General features: G+C 43.4%; 15 non-coding genes across 15 annotated transcripts; all 15 read left to right on the plus strand.

Moving 5' to 3' along the window:
- Positions 1-654: 654 nt before the first annotated feature.
- Positions 655-726, plus strand: trnap-cgg (transfer RNA proline (anticodon CGG)). Its single transcript has one exon. It is a non-coding gene; the product is annotated as a tRNA-Pro (tRNA).
- Positions 727-1032: 306 nt separating this feature from the next.
- trnat-agu (transfer RNA threonine (anticodon AGU)) lies at positions 1033-1106 on the plus strand. Its single transcript has one exon. It is a non-coding gene; the product is annotated as a tRNA-Thr (tRNA).
- A 677-nt stretch (positions 1107-1783) lies between these two features.
- Positions 1784-1855, plus strand: trnap-cgg (transfer RNA proline (anticodon CGG)). Its single transcript has one exon. It is a non-coding gene; the product is annotated as a tRNA-Pro (tRNA).
- A 306-nt stretch (positions 1856-2161) lies between these two features.
- Positions 2162-2235, plus strand: trnat-agu (transfer RNA threonine (anticodon AGU)). The gene has a single exon. It is a non-coding gene; the product is annotated as a tRNA-Thr (tRNA).
- Positions 2236-2927: 692 nt separating this feature from the next.
- Positions 2928-2999, plus strand: trnap-cgg (transfer RNA proline (anticodon CGG)). Its single transcript has one exon. It is a non-coding gene; the product is annotated as a tRNA-Pro (tRNA).
- Positions 3000-3305: 306 nt separating this feature from the next.
- trnat-agu (transfer RNA threonine (anticodon AGU)) lies at positions 3306-3379 on the plus strand. The gene has a single exon. It is a non-coding gene; the product is annotated as a tRNA-Thr (tRNA).
- Positions 3380-4056: 677 nt separating this feature from the next.
- Positions 4057-4128, plus strand: trnap-cgg (transfer RNA proline (anticodon CGG)). Its single transcript has one exon. It is a non-coding gene; the product is annotated as a tRNA-Pro (tRNA).
- A 306-nt stretch (positions 4129-4434) lies between these two features.
- Positions 4435-4508, plus strand: trnat-agu (transfer RNA threonine (anticodon AGU)). The gene has a single exon. It is a non-coding gene; the product is annotated as a tRNA-Thr (tRNA).
- Positions 4509-5578: 1070 nt separating this feature from the next.
- trnat-agu (transfer RNA threonine (anticodon AGU)) lies at positions 5579-5652 on the plus strand. The gene has a single exon. It is a non-coding gene; the product is annotated as a tRNA-Thr (tRNA).
- Positions 5653-6344: 692 nt separating this feature from the next.
- trnap-cgg (transfer RNA proline (anticodon CGG)) lies at positions 6345-6416 on the plus strand. Its single transcript has one exon. It is a non-coding gene; the product is annotated as a tRNA-Pro (tRNA).
- Positions 6417-7488: 1072 nt separating this feature from the next.
- Positions 7489-7560, plus strand: trnap-cgg (transfer RNA proline (anticodon CGG)). Its single transcript has one exon. It is a non-coding gene; the product is annotated as a tRNA-Pro (tRNA).
- A 1072-nt stretch (positions 7561-8632) lies between these two features.
- trnap-cgg (transfer RNA proline (anticodon CGG)) lies at positions 8633-8704 on the plus strand. The gene has a single exon. It is a non-coding gene; the product is annotated as a tRNA-Pro (tRNA).
- A 1439-nt stretch (positions 8705-10143) lies between these two features.
- Positions 10144-10217, plus strand: trnat-agu (transfer RNA threonine (anticodon AGU)). Its single transcript has one exon. It is a non-coding gene; the product is annotated as a tRNA-Thr (tRNA).
- Positions 10218-11284: 1067 nt separating this feature from the next.
- trnat-agu (transfer RNA threonine (anticodon AGU)) lies at positions 11285-11358 on the plus strand. Its single transcript has one exon. It is a non-coding gene; the product is annotated as a tRNA-Thr (tRNA).
- A 1065-nt stretch (positions 11359-12423) lies between these two features.
- trnat-agu (transfer RNA threonine (anticodon AGU)) lies at positions 12424-12497 on the plus strand. Its single transcript has one exon. It is a non-coding gene; the product is annotated as a tRNA-Thr (tRNA).
- Positions 12498-12540: the final 43 nt, after the last annotated feature.

Genomic DNA, 12540 nt, shown 5'->3' on the forward strand with positions numbered 1-12540 from the left:
CATGAATACATATATCATCGATAAAAAAAAGTGACCGCCAACCTGCAGTCTCTGCGTCGCGTAGGCCTTAAAGGCATAGGCATGAAGGCGATCCGATCGACGGCCGTTGTTTCGAGTCCCAGCAGAATCCGCCCTTTCTTCCCTTCCAAGACATGAGCGCGTTCAACTCTAATAACACTGATACTGATACAATGTTTAAATTTGACTGCTAATAATACAATGCTAGTGGGCTCTGTGGTGTAAAGTAAAATTCATTGGATAGCTAGAGATTGACAGCGACCCTGAAATGGACAAGCGGAAAAGAAGAAGACGAGCTAGAGATTGAACTGAACCCATTCAAAGCCGGTGGCTTTGAGATGAAATGGACCCACCAGGTTGGCAGGATTCATGGGGATTAGAACCCAATTACAAAACAGAAAACTTTGAAAGACTTGCAGTGTTATTGGGTCTTGATAGTCCTATGACTTTTCCACTCTGATGGAGTCAATGATGTTAGTGAAGAAATACAAGGATTTCTTCTGAAGGAATAGGCAGCTTCTACTTGACCAATCTGGCTTGAGATCTGACTCAGACAAGATTAAATGTAAACAGAATAAAGCTTTCTCTTGCTTCGAATCATTGTGGTTTGTGACGTGTTGTCAGCAGCCTCTTACAGGCTCGTTGGTCTAGGGGTATGATTCTCACTTCGGGTGCGAGAGGTCCCGGGTTCAAATCCTGGACGAGCCCGTCTCGTGAAGGTGGGTCGCTGCTCTTGCAGAAATGGTGTGTTCCTGAATGCAATGTAGTGAGGTGTTTGCAGCGATTTTCTTTACCACTTTCTAAGATGTGGTCCAAATCTGTTGATTTTAATTTTGAAGATTAGGTGTAAAGCCGTCCATTGGTTGCAAAATCTCAACATTTGGAACAGCAAGGCCTGTCAATGATTGATTTCGTGATGAAAAGGATTAATAAAGTAGAAGTAGATTTAAGGTACTTACAAAGATGGCAGATTTGACTCCCTCCACATGTGAGCATCCAAGCAGCTTTAAGGAAGGCGCCGTGGCTTAGTTGGTTAAAGTGCCTGTCTAGTAAACAGGAGATCCTGGGTTCGACTCCCAGCGGCGCCTATGCTAAATTTCTTCAACGTTTTCAACAATGATATTAGCATGAATACATATATCATCGATAAAAAAAAGTGACCGCCAACCTGCAGTCTCTGCGTCGCATAGGCATGAAGGCGATCCGATCGACGGCCGTTGTTTCGAGTCCCAGCAGAATCCGCCCTTTCTTCCCTTCCAAGACATGAGCGCGTTCAACTCTAATAACACTGATACTGATACAATGTTTAAATTTGACTGCTAATAATACAATGCTAGTGGGCTCTGTGGTGTAAAGTAAAATTCATTGGATAGCTAGAGATTGACAGCGACCCTGAAATGGACAAGCGGAAAAGAAGAAGACGAGCTAGAGATTGAACTGAACCCATTCAAAGCCGGTGGCTTTGAGATGAAATGGACCCACCAGGTTGGCAGGATTCATGGGGATTAGAACCCAATTACAAAACAGAAAACTTTGAAAGACTTGCAGTGTTATTGGGTCTTGATAGTCCTATGACTTTTCCACTCTGATGGAGTCAATGATGTTAGTGAAGAAATACAAGGATTTCTTCTGAAGGAATAGGCAGCTTCTACTTGACCAATCTGGCTTGAGATCTGACTCAGACAAGATTAAATGTAAACAGAATAAAGCTTTCTCTTGCTTCGAATCATTGTGGTTTGTGACGTGTTGTCAGCAGCCTCTTACAGGCTCGTTGGTCTAGGGGTATGATTCTCGCTTCGGGTGCGGGAGGTCCCGGGTTCAAGTCCCGGACGAGCCCGTCTCGTGAAGGTGGGTCGCTGCTCTTGCAGAAATGGTGTGTTCCTGAATGCAATGTAGTGAGGTGTTTGCAGCGATTTTCTTTACCACTTTCTAAGATGTGGTCCAAATCTGTTGATTTTAATTTTGAAGATTAGGTTTAAAGCCGTCCATTGGTTGCAAAATCTCAACATTTGGAACAGCAAGGCCTGTCAATGATTGATTTCGTGATGAAAAGGATTAATAAAGTAGAAGTAGATTTAAGGTACTTACAAAGATGGCAGATTTGACTCCCTCCACATGTGAGCATCCAAGCAGCTTTAAGGAAGGCGCCGTGGCTTAGTTGGTTAAAGTGCCTGTCTAGTAAACAGGAGATCCTGGGTTGGACTCCCAGCGGCGCCTATGCTAAATTTCTTCAACGTTTTCAACAATGATATTAGCATGAATACATATATCATCGATAAAAAAAAGTGACCGCCAACCTGCAGTCTCTGCGTCGCGTAGGCCTTAAAGGCATAGGCATGAAGGCGATCCGATCGACGGCCGTTGTTTCGAGTCCCAGCAGAATCCGCCCTTTCTTCCCTTCCAAGACATGAGCGCGTTCAACTCTAATAACACTGATACTGATACAATGTTTAAATTTGACTGCTAATAATACAATGCTAGTGGGCTCTGTGGTGTAAAGTAAAATTCATTGGATAGCTAGAGATTGACAGCGACCCTGAAATGGACAAGCGGAAAAGAAGAAGACGAGCTAGAGATTGAACTGAACCCATTCAAAGCCGGTGGCTTTGAGATGAAATGGACCCACCAGGTTGGCAGGATTCATGGGGATTAGAACCCAATTACAAAACAGAAAACTTTGAAAGACTTGCAGTGTTATTGGGTCTTGATAGTCCTATGACTTTTCCACTCTGATGGAGTCAATGATGTTAGTGAAGAAATACAAGGATTTCTTCTGAAGGAATAGGCAGCTTCTACTTGACCAATCTGGCTTGAGATCTGACTCAGACAAGATTAAATGTAAACAGAATAAAGCTTTCTCTTGCTTCGAATCATTGTGGTTTGTGACGTGTTGTCAGCAGCCTCTTACAGGCTCGTTGGTCTAGGGGTATGATTCTCGCTTCGGGTGCGGGAGGTCCCGGGTTCAAGTCCCGGACGAGCCCGTCTCGTGAAGGTGGGTCGCTGCTCTTGCAGAAATGGTGTGTTCCTGAATGCAATGTAGTGAGGTGTTTGCAGCGATTTTCTTTACCACTTTCTAAGATGTGGTCCAAATCTGTTGATTTTAATTTTGAAGATTAGGTTTAAAGCCGTCCATTGGTTGCAAAATCTCAACATTTGGAACAGCAAGGCCTGTCAATGATTGATTTCGTGATGAAAAGGATTAATAAAGTAGAAGTAGATTTAAGGTACTTACAAAGATGGCAGATTTGACTCCCTCCACATGTGAGCATCCAAGCAGCTTTAAGGAAGGCGCCGTGGCTTAGTTGGTTAAAGTGCCTGTCTAGTAAACAGGAGATCCTGGGTTGGACTCCCAGCGGCGCCTATGCTAAATTTCTTCAACGTTTTCAACAATGATATTAGCATGAATACATATATCATCGATAAAAAAAAGTGACCGCCAACCTGCAGTCTCTGCGTCGCATAGGCATGAAGGCGATCCGATCGACGGCCGTTGTTTCGAGTCCCAGCAGAATCCGCCCTTTCTTCCCTTCCAAGACATGAGCGCGTTCAACTCTAATAACACTGATACTGATACAATGTTTAAATTTGACTGCTAATAATACAATGCTAGTGGGCTCTGTGGTGTAAAGTAAAATTCATTGGATAGCTAGAGATTGACAGCGACCCTGAAATGGACAAGCGGAAAAGAAGAAGACGAGCTAGAGATTGAACTGAACCCATTCAAAGCCGGTGGCTTTGAGATGAAATGGACCCACCAGGTTGGCAGGATTCATGGGGATTAGAACCCAATTACAAAACAGAAAACTTTGAAAGACTTGCAGTGTTATTGGGTCTTGATAGTCCTATGACTTTTCCACTCTGATGGAGTCAATGATGTTAGTGAAGAAATACAAGGATTTCTTCTGAAGGAATAGGCAGCTTCTACTTGACCAATCTGGCTTGAGATCTGACTCAGACAAGATTAAATGTAAACAGAATAAAGCTTTCTCTTGCTTCGAATCATTGTGGTTTGTGACGTGTTGTCAGCAGCCTCTTACAGGCTCGTTGGTCTAGGGGTATGATTCTCGCTTCGGGTGCGAGAGGTCCTGGGTTCAAATCCCGGACGAGCCCGTCTCGTGAAGGTGGGTCGCTGCTCTTGCAGAAATGGTGTGTTCCTGAATGCAATGTAGTGAGGTGTTTGCAGCGATTTTCTTTACCACTTTCTAAGATGTGGTCCAAATCTTTTGATTTTAATTTTGAAGATTAGGTTTAAAGCCGTCCATTGGTTGCAAAATCTCAACATTTGGAACAGCAAGGCCTGTCAATGATTGATTTCGTGATGAAAAGGATTAATAAAGTAGAAGTAGATTTAAGGTACTTACAAAGATGGCAGATTTGACTCCCTCCACATGTGAGCATCCAAGCAGCTTTAAGGAAGGCGCCGTGGCTTACTTGGTTAAAGTGCCTGTCTAGTAAACAGGAGATCCTGGGTTCGACTCCCAGCGGCGCCTATGCTAAATTTCTTCAACGTTTTCAACAATGATATTAGCATGAATACATATATCATCGATAAAAAAAAGTGACCGCCAACCTGCAGTCTCTGCGTCGCGTAGGCCTTAAAGGCATAGGCATGAAGGCGATCCGATCGACGGCCGTTGTTTCGAGTCCCAGCAGAATCCGCCCTTTCTTCCCTTCCAAGACATGAGCGCGTTCAACTCTAATAACACTGATACTGATACAATGTTTAAATTTGACTGCTAATAATACAATGCTAGTGGGCTCTGTGGTGTAAAGTAAAATTCATTGGATAGCTAGAGATTGACAGCGACCCTGAAATGGACAAGCGGAAAAGAAGAAGACGAGCTAGAGATTGAACTGAACCCATTCAAAGCCGGTGGCTTTGAGATGAAATGGACCCACCAGGTTGGCAGGATTCATGGGGATTAGAACCCAATTACAAAACAGAAAACTTTGAAAGACTTGCAGTGTTATTGGGTCTTGATAGTCCTATGACTTTTCCACTCTGATGGAGTCAATGATGTTAGTGAAGAAATACAAGGATTTCTTCTGAAGGAATAGGCAGCTTCTACTTGACCAATCTGGCTTGAGATCTGACTCAGACAAGATTAAATGTAAACAGAATAAAGCTTTCTCTTGCTTCGAATCATTGTGGTTTGTGACGTGTTGTCAGCAGCCTCTTACAGGCTCGTTGGTCTAGGGGTATAATTCTCACTTCGGGTGCGAGAGGTCCCGGGTTCAAATCCTGGACGAGCCCGTCTCGTGAAGGTGGGTCGCTGCTCTTGCAGAAATGGTGTGTTCCTGAATGCAATGTAGTGAGGTGTTTGCAGCGATTTTCTTTACCACTTTCTAAGATGTGGTCCAAATCTGTTGATTTTAATTTTGAAGATTAGGTGTAAAGCCGTCCATTGGTTGCAAAATCTCAACATTTGGAACAGCAAGGCCTGTCAATGATTGATTTCGTGATGAAAAGGATTAATAAAGTAGAAGTAGATTTAAGGTACTTACAAAGATGGCAGATTTGACTCCCTCCACATGTGAGCATCCAAGCAGCTTTAAGGAAGGCGCCGTGGCTTAGTTGGTTAAAGTGCCTGTCTAGTAAACTGGAGATCCTGGGTTCGACTCCCAGCGGCGCCTATGCTAAATTTCTTCAACGTTTTCAACAGTGATATTAGCATGAATACATATATCATCGATAAAAAAAAGTGACCGCCAACCTGCAGTCTCTGCGTCGCGTAGGCCTTAAAGGCATAGGCATGAAGGCGATCCGATCGACGGCCGTTGTTTCGAGTCCCAGCAGAATCCGCCCTTTCTTCCCTTCCAAGACATGAGCGCATTCAACTCTAATAACACTGATACTGATACAATGTTTAAATTTGACTGCAAATAATACAATGCTAGTGGGCTCTGTGGTGTAAAGTAAAATTCATTGGATAGCTAGAGATTGACAGCGACCCTGAAATGGACAAGCGGAAAAGAAGAAGACGAGCTAGAGATTGAACTGAACCCATTCAAAGCCGGTGGCTTTGAGATGAAATGGACCCACCAGGTTGGCAGGATTCATGGGGATTAGAACCCAATTACAAAACAGAAAACTTTGAAAGACTTGCAGTGTTATTGGGTCTTGATAGTCCTATGACTTTTCCACTCTGATGGAGTCAATGATGTTAGTGAAGAAATACAAGGATTTCTTCTGAAGGAATAGGCAGCTTCTACTTGACCAATCTGGCTTGAGATCTGACTCAGACAAGATTAAATGTAAACAGAATAAAGCTTTCTCTTGCTTCGAATCATTGTGGTTTGTGACGTGTTGTCAGCAGCCTCTTACAGGCTCGTTGGTCTAGGGGTATGATTCTCGCTTCGGGTGCGAGAGGTCCCGGGTTCAAATCCCGGACGAGCCCGTCTCGTGAAGGTGGGTCGCTGCTCTTGCAGAAATGGTGTGTTCCTGAATGCAATGTAGTGAGGTGTTTGCAGTGATTTTCTTTACCACTTTCTAAGATGTGGTCCAAATCTGTTGATTTTAATTTTGAAGATTAGGTTTAAAGCCGTCCATTGGTTGCAAAATCTCAACATTTGGAACAGCAAGGCCTGTCAATGATTGATTTCGTGATGAAAAGGATTAATAAAGTAGAAGTAGATTTAAGGTACTTACAAAGATGGCAGATTTGACTCCCTCCACATGTGAGCATCCAAGCAGCTTTAAGGAAGGCGCCGTGGCTTAGTTGGTTAAAGTGCCTGTCTAGTAAACAGGAGATCCTGTGTTTGACTCCCAGCGGCGCCTATGCTAAATTTCTTCAACGTTTTCAACAATGATATTAGCATGAATACATATATCATCGATAAAAAAAAGTGACCGCCAACCTGCAGTCTCTGCGTCGCGTAGGCCTTAAAGGCATAGGCATGAAGGCGATCCGATCGACGGCCGTTGTTTCGAGTCCCAGCAGAATCCGCCCTTTCTTCCCTTCCAAGACATGAGCGCATTCAACTCTAATAACACTGATACTGATACAATGTTTAAATTTGACTGCAAATAATACAATGCTAGTGGGCTCTGTGGTGTAAAGTAAAATTCATTGGATAGCTAGAGATTGACAGCGACCCTGAAATGGACAAGCGGAAAAGAAGAAGACGAGCTAGAGATTGAACTGAACCCATTCAAAGCCGGTGGCTTTGAGATGAAATGGACCCACCAGGTTGGCAGGATTCATGGGGATTAGAACCCAATTACAAAACAGAAAACTTTGAAAGACTTGCAGTGTTATTGGGTCTTGATAGTCCTATGACTTTTCCACTCTGATGGAGTCAATGATGTTAGTGAAGAAATACAAGGATTTCTTCTGAAGGAATAGGCAGCTTCTACTTGACCAATCTGGCTTGAGATCTGACTCAGACAAGATTAAATGTAAACAGAATAAAGCTTTCTCTTGCTTCGAATCATTGTGGTTTGTGACGTGTTGTCAGCAGCCTCTTACAGGCTCGTTGGTCTAGGGGTATGATTCTCGCTTCGGGTGCGAGAGGTCCCGGGTTCAAATCCCGGACGAGCCCGTCTCGTGAAGGTGGGTCGCTGCTCTTGCAGAAATGGTGTGTTCCTGAATGCAATGTAGTGAGGTGTTTGCAGTGATTTTCTTTACCACTTTCTAAGATGTGGTCCAAATCTGTTGATTTTAATTTTGAAGATTAGGTTTAAAGCCGTCCATTGGTTGCAAAATCTCAACATTTGGAACAGCAAGGCCTGTCAATGATTGATTTCGTGATGAAAAGGATTAATAAAGTAGAAGTAGATTTAAGGTACTTACAAAGATGGCAGATTTGACTCCCTCCACATGTGAGCATCCAAGCAGCTTTAAGGAAGGCGCCGTGGCTTAGTTGGTTAAAGTGCCTGTCTAGTAAACAGGAGATCCTGTGTTTGACTCCCAGCGGCGCCTATGCTAAATTTCTTCAACGTTTTCAACAATGATATTAGCATGAATACATATATCATCGATAAAAAAAAGTGACCGCCAACCTGCAGTCTCTGCGTCGCGTAGGCCTTAAAGGCATAGGCATGAAGGCGATCCGATCGACGGCCGTTGTTTCGAGTCCCAGCAGAATCCGCCCTTTCTTCCCTTCCAAGACATGAGCGCATTCAACTCTAATAACACTGATACTGATACAATGTTTAAATTTGACTGCAAATAATACAATGCTAGTGGGCTCTGTGGTGTAAAGTAAAATTCATTGGATAGCTAGAGATTGACAGCGACCCTGAAATGGACAAGCGGAAAAGAAGAAGACGAGCTAGAGATTGAACTGAACCCATTCAAAGCCGGTGGCTTTGAGATGAAATGGACCCACCAGGTTGGCAGGATTCATGGGGATTAGAACCCAATTACAAAACAGAAAACTTTGAAAGACTTGCAGTGTTATTGGGTCTTGATAGTCCTATGACTTTTCCACTCTGATGGAGTCAATGATGTTAGTGAAGAAATACAAGGATTTCTTCTGAAGGAATAGGCAGCTTCTACTTGACCAATCTGGCTTGAGATCTGACTCAGACAAGATTAAATGTAAACAGAATAAAGCTTTCTCTTGCTTCGAATCATTGTGGTTTGTGACGTGTTGTCAGCAGCCTCTTACAGGCTCGTTGGTCTAGGGGTATGATTCTCGCTTCGGGTGCGAGAGGTCCCGGGTTCAAATCCCGGACGAGCCCGTCTCGTGAAGGTGGGTCGCTGCTCTTGCAGAAATGGTGTGTTCCTGAATGCAATGTAGTGAGGTGTTTGCAGTGATTTTCTTTACCACTTTCTAAGATGTGGTCCAAATCTGTTGATTTTAATTTTGAAGATTAGGTTTAAAGCCGTCCATTGGTTGCAAAATCTCAACATTTGGAACAGCAAGGCCTGTCAATGATTGATTTCGTGATGAAAAGGATTAATAAAGTAGAAGTAGATTTAAGGTACTTACAAAGATGGCAGATTTGACTCCCTCCACATGTGAGCATCCAAGCAGCTTTAAGGAAGGCGCCGTGGCTTAGTTGGTTAAAGTGCCTGTCTAGTAAACAGGAGATCCTGTGTTTGACTCCCAGCGGCGCCTATGCTAAATTTCTTCAACGTTTTCAACAATGATATTAGCATGAATACATATATCATCGATAAAAAAAAGTGACCGCCAACCTGCAGTCTCTGCGTCGCGTAGGCCTTAAAGGCATAGGCATGAAGGCGATCCGATCGACGGCCGTTGTTTCGAGTCCCAGCAGAATCCGCCCTTTCTTCCCTTCCAAGACATGAGCGCGTTCAACTCTAATAACACTGATACAATGTTTAAATTTGACTGCTAATAATACAATGCTAGTGGGCTCTGTGGTGTAAAGTAAAATTCATTGGATAGCTAGAGATTGACAGCGACCCTGAAATGGACAAGCGGAAAAGAAGAAGACGAGCTAGAGATTAAACTGAACACATTCAAAGCCGGTGGCTTTGAGATGAAATGGACCCACCAGGTTGGCAGGATTCATGGGGATTAGAACCCAATTACAAAACAGAAAACTTTGAAAGACTTGCAGTGTTATTGGGTCTTGATAGTCCTATGACTTTTCCACTCTGATGGAGTCAATGATGTTAGTGAAGAAATACAAGGATTTCTTCTGAAGGAATAGGCAGCTTCTACTTGACCAATCTGGCTTGAGATCTGACTCAGACAAGATTAAATGTAAACAGAATAAAGCTTTCTCTTGCTTCGAATCATTGTGGTTTGTGACGTGTTGTCAGCAGCCTCTTACAGGCTCGTTGGTCTAGGGGTATGATTCTCGCTTCGGGTGCGATAGGTCCCGGGTTCAAATCCCAGACGAGCCCGTCATGTGAAGGTGGGTTGCTGCTCTTGCAGAAATGGTGTGTTCCTGAATGTAGTGAGGTGTTTGCAGCGATTTTCTTTACCACTTTCTAAGATGTGGTCCAAATCTGTTGATTTTAATTTTGAAGATTAGGTTTAAAGCCGTCCATTGGTTGCAAAATCTCAACATTTGGAACAGCAAGGCCTGTCAATGATTGATTTCGTGATGAAAAGGATTAATAGAGTAGAAGTAGATTTAAGGTACTTACAAAGATGGCAGATTTGACTCCCTCCACATGTGAGCATCCAAGCAGCTTTAAGGAAGGCGCCGTGGCTTAGTTGGTTAAAGTGCCTGTCTAGTAAACAGGAGATCCTGGGTTCGACTCCCAGCGGCGCCTATGCTAAATTTCTTCAACGTTTTCAACAATGATATTAGCATGAATACATATATCATCGATAAAAAAAAGTGACCGCCAACCTGCAGTCTCTGCGTCGCGTAGGCCTTAAAGGCATAGGCATGAAGGCGATCCGATCGACGGCAGTTGTTTCGAGTCCCAGCAGAATCCGCCCTTTCTTCCCTTCCAAGACATGAGCGCGTTCAACTCTAATAACACTGATACTGATACAATGTTTAAATTTGACTGCTAATAATACAATGCTAGTGGGCTCTGTGGTGTAAAGTAAAATTCATTGGATAGCTAGAGATTGACAGCGACCCTGAAATGGACAAGCGGAAAAGAAGAAGACGAGCTAGAGATTGAACTGAACCCATTCAAAGCCGGTGGCTTTGAGATGAAATGGACCCACCAGGTTGGCAGGATTCATGGGGATTAGAACCCAATTACAAAACAGAAAACTTTGAAAGACTTGCAGTGTTATTGGGTCTTGATAGTCCTATGACTTTTCCACTCTGATGGAGTCAATGATGTTAGTGAAGAAATACAAGGATTTCTTCTGAAGGAATAGGCAGCTTCTACTTGACCAATCTGGCTTGAGATCTGACTCAGACAAGATTAAATGTAAACAGAATAAAGCTTTCTCTTGCTTCGAATCATTGTGGTTTGTGACGTGTTGTCAGCAGCCTCTTACAGGCTCGTTGGTCTAGGGGGGTATGATTCTCGCTTCGGGTGAGATAGGTCCCGGGTTCAAATCCCGGACGAGCCCGTCATGTGAAGGTGGGTCGCTGCTCTTGCAGAAATGGTGTGTTCCTGAATGTAGTGAGGTGTTTGCAGCGTTTTTCTTTACCACTTTCTAAGATGTGGTCCAAATCTGTTGATTTTAATTTTGAAGATTAGGTTTAAAGCCGTCCATTGGTTGCAAAATCTCAACATTTGGAACAGCAAGGCCTGTCAATGATTGATTTCGTGATGAAAAGGATTAATAAAGTAGAAGTAGATTTAAGGTACTTACAAAGATGGCAGATTTGACTCCCTCCACATGTGAGCATCCAAGCAGCTTTAAGGAAGGCGCCGTGGCTTAGTTGGTTAAAGTGCCTGTCTAGTAAACAGGAGATCCTGGGTTCGACTCCCAGCGGTGCCTATGCTAAATTTCTTCAACGTTTTCAACAATGATATTAGCATGAATACATATATCATCGATAAAAAAAAGTGACCGCCAACCTGCAGTCTCTGCGTCGCGTAGGCCTTAAAGGCATAGGCATGAAGGCGATCCGATCGACGGCCGTTGTTTCGAGTCCCAGCAGAATCCGCCCTTTCTTCCCTTCCAAGACATGAGCGCGTTCAACTCTAATAACACTGATACTGATACAATGTTTAAATTTGACTGCTAATAATACAATGCTAGTGGGCTCTGTGGTGTAAAGTAAAATTCATTGGATAGCTAGAGATTGACAGCGACCCTGAAATGGACAAGCGGAAAAGAAGAAGACGAGCTAGAGATTGAACTGAACCCATTCAAAGCCGGTGGCTTTGAGATGAAATGGACCCACCAGGTTGGCAGGATTCATGGGGATTAGAACCCAATTACAAAACAGAAAACTTTGAAAGACTTGCAGTGTTATTGGGTCTTGATAGTCCTATGACTTTTCCACTCTGATGGAGTCAATGATGTTAGTGAAGAAATACAAGGATTTCTTCTGAAGGAATAGGCAGCTTCTACTTGACCAATCTGGCTTGAGATCTGACTCAGACAAGATTAAATGTAAACAGAATAAAGCTTTCTCTTGCTTCGAATCATTGTGGTTTGTGACGTGTTGTCAGCAGCCTCTTACAGGCTCGTTGGTCTAGGGGTATGATTCTCGCTTCGGGTGAGATAGGTCCCGGGTTCAAATCCCGGACGAGCCCGTCATGTGAAGGTGGGTCGCTGCTCTTGCAGAAATGGTGTGTTCCTGAATGTAGTGAGGTGTTTGCAGCGATTTTCTTTACCACTTTCTAAGATGTGGTCCAAATCTGTTGATTTTAATTTTGAAGATTAGGTTTAAAGCCGTCCATTGGTTGCAAAATCTCAACATTTGGAACAGCAAGGCCTGTCAATGATTGATTTCGTGATGAAAAGGATTAATAGAGTAGAAGTAGATTTAAGGTACTTACAAAGATGGCAGATTTGACTCCCTCCACATGTGAGCATCCAAGCAGCTTTAAGGAAGGCGCCGTGGCTTAGTTGGTTAAAGTGCCTGTCTAGTAAACAGGAGATCCTGGGTTCGACTCCCAGCGGCGCCTATGCTAAATTTCTTCAACGTTTTCAACAATGATATTAGCATGA

This window comes from Hoplias malabaricus, chromosome 6 (genome assembly GCF_029633855.1).
Source record: "Hoplias malabaricus isolate fHopMal1 chromosome 6, fHopMal1.hap1, whole genome shotgun sequence".
Classification (NCBI taxonomy): domain Eukaryota; kingdom Metazoa; phylum Chordata; class Actinopteri; order Characiformes; family Erythrinidae; genus Hoplias; species Hoplias malabaricus.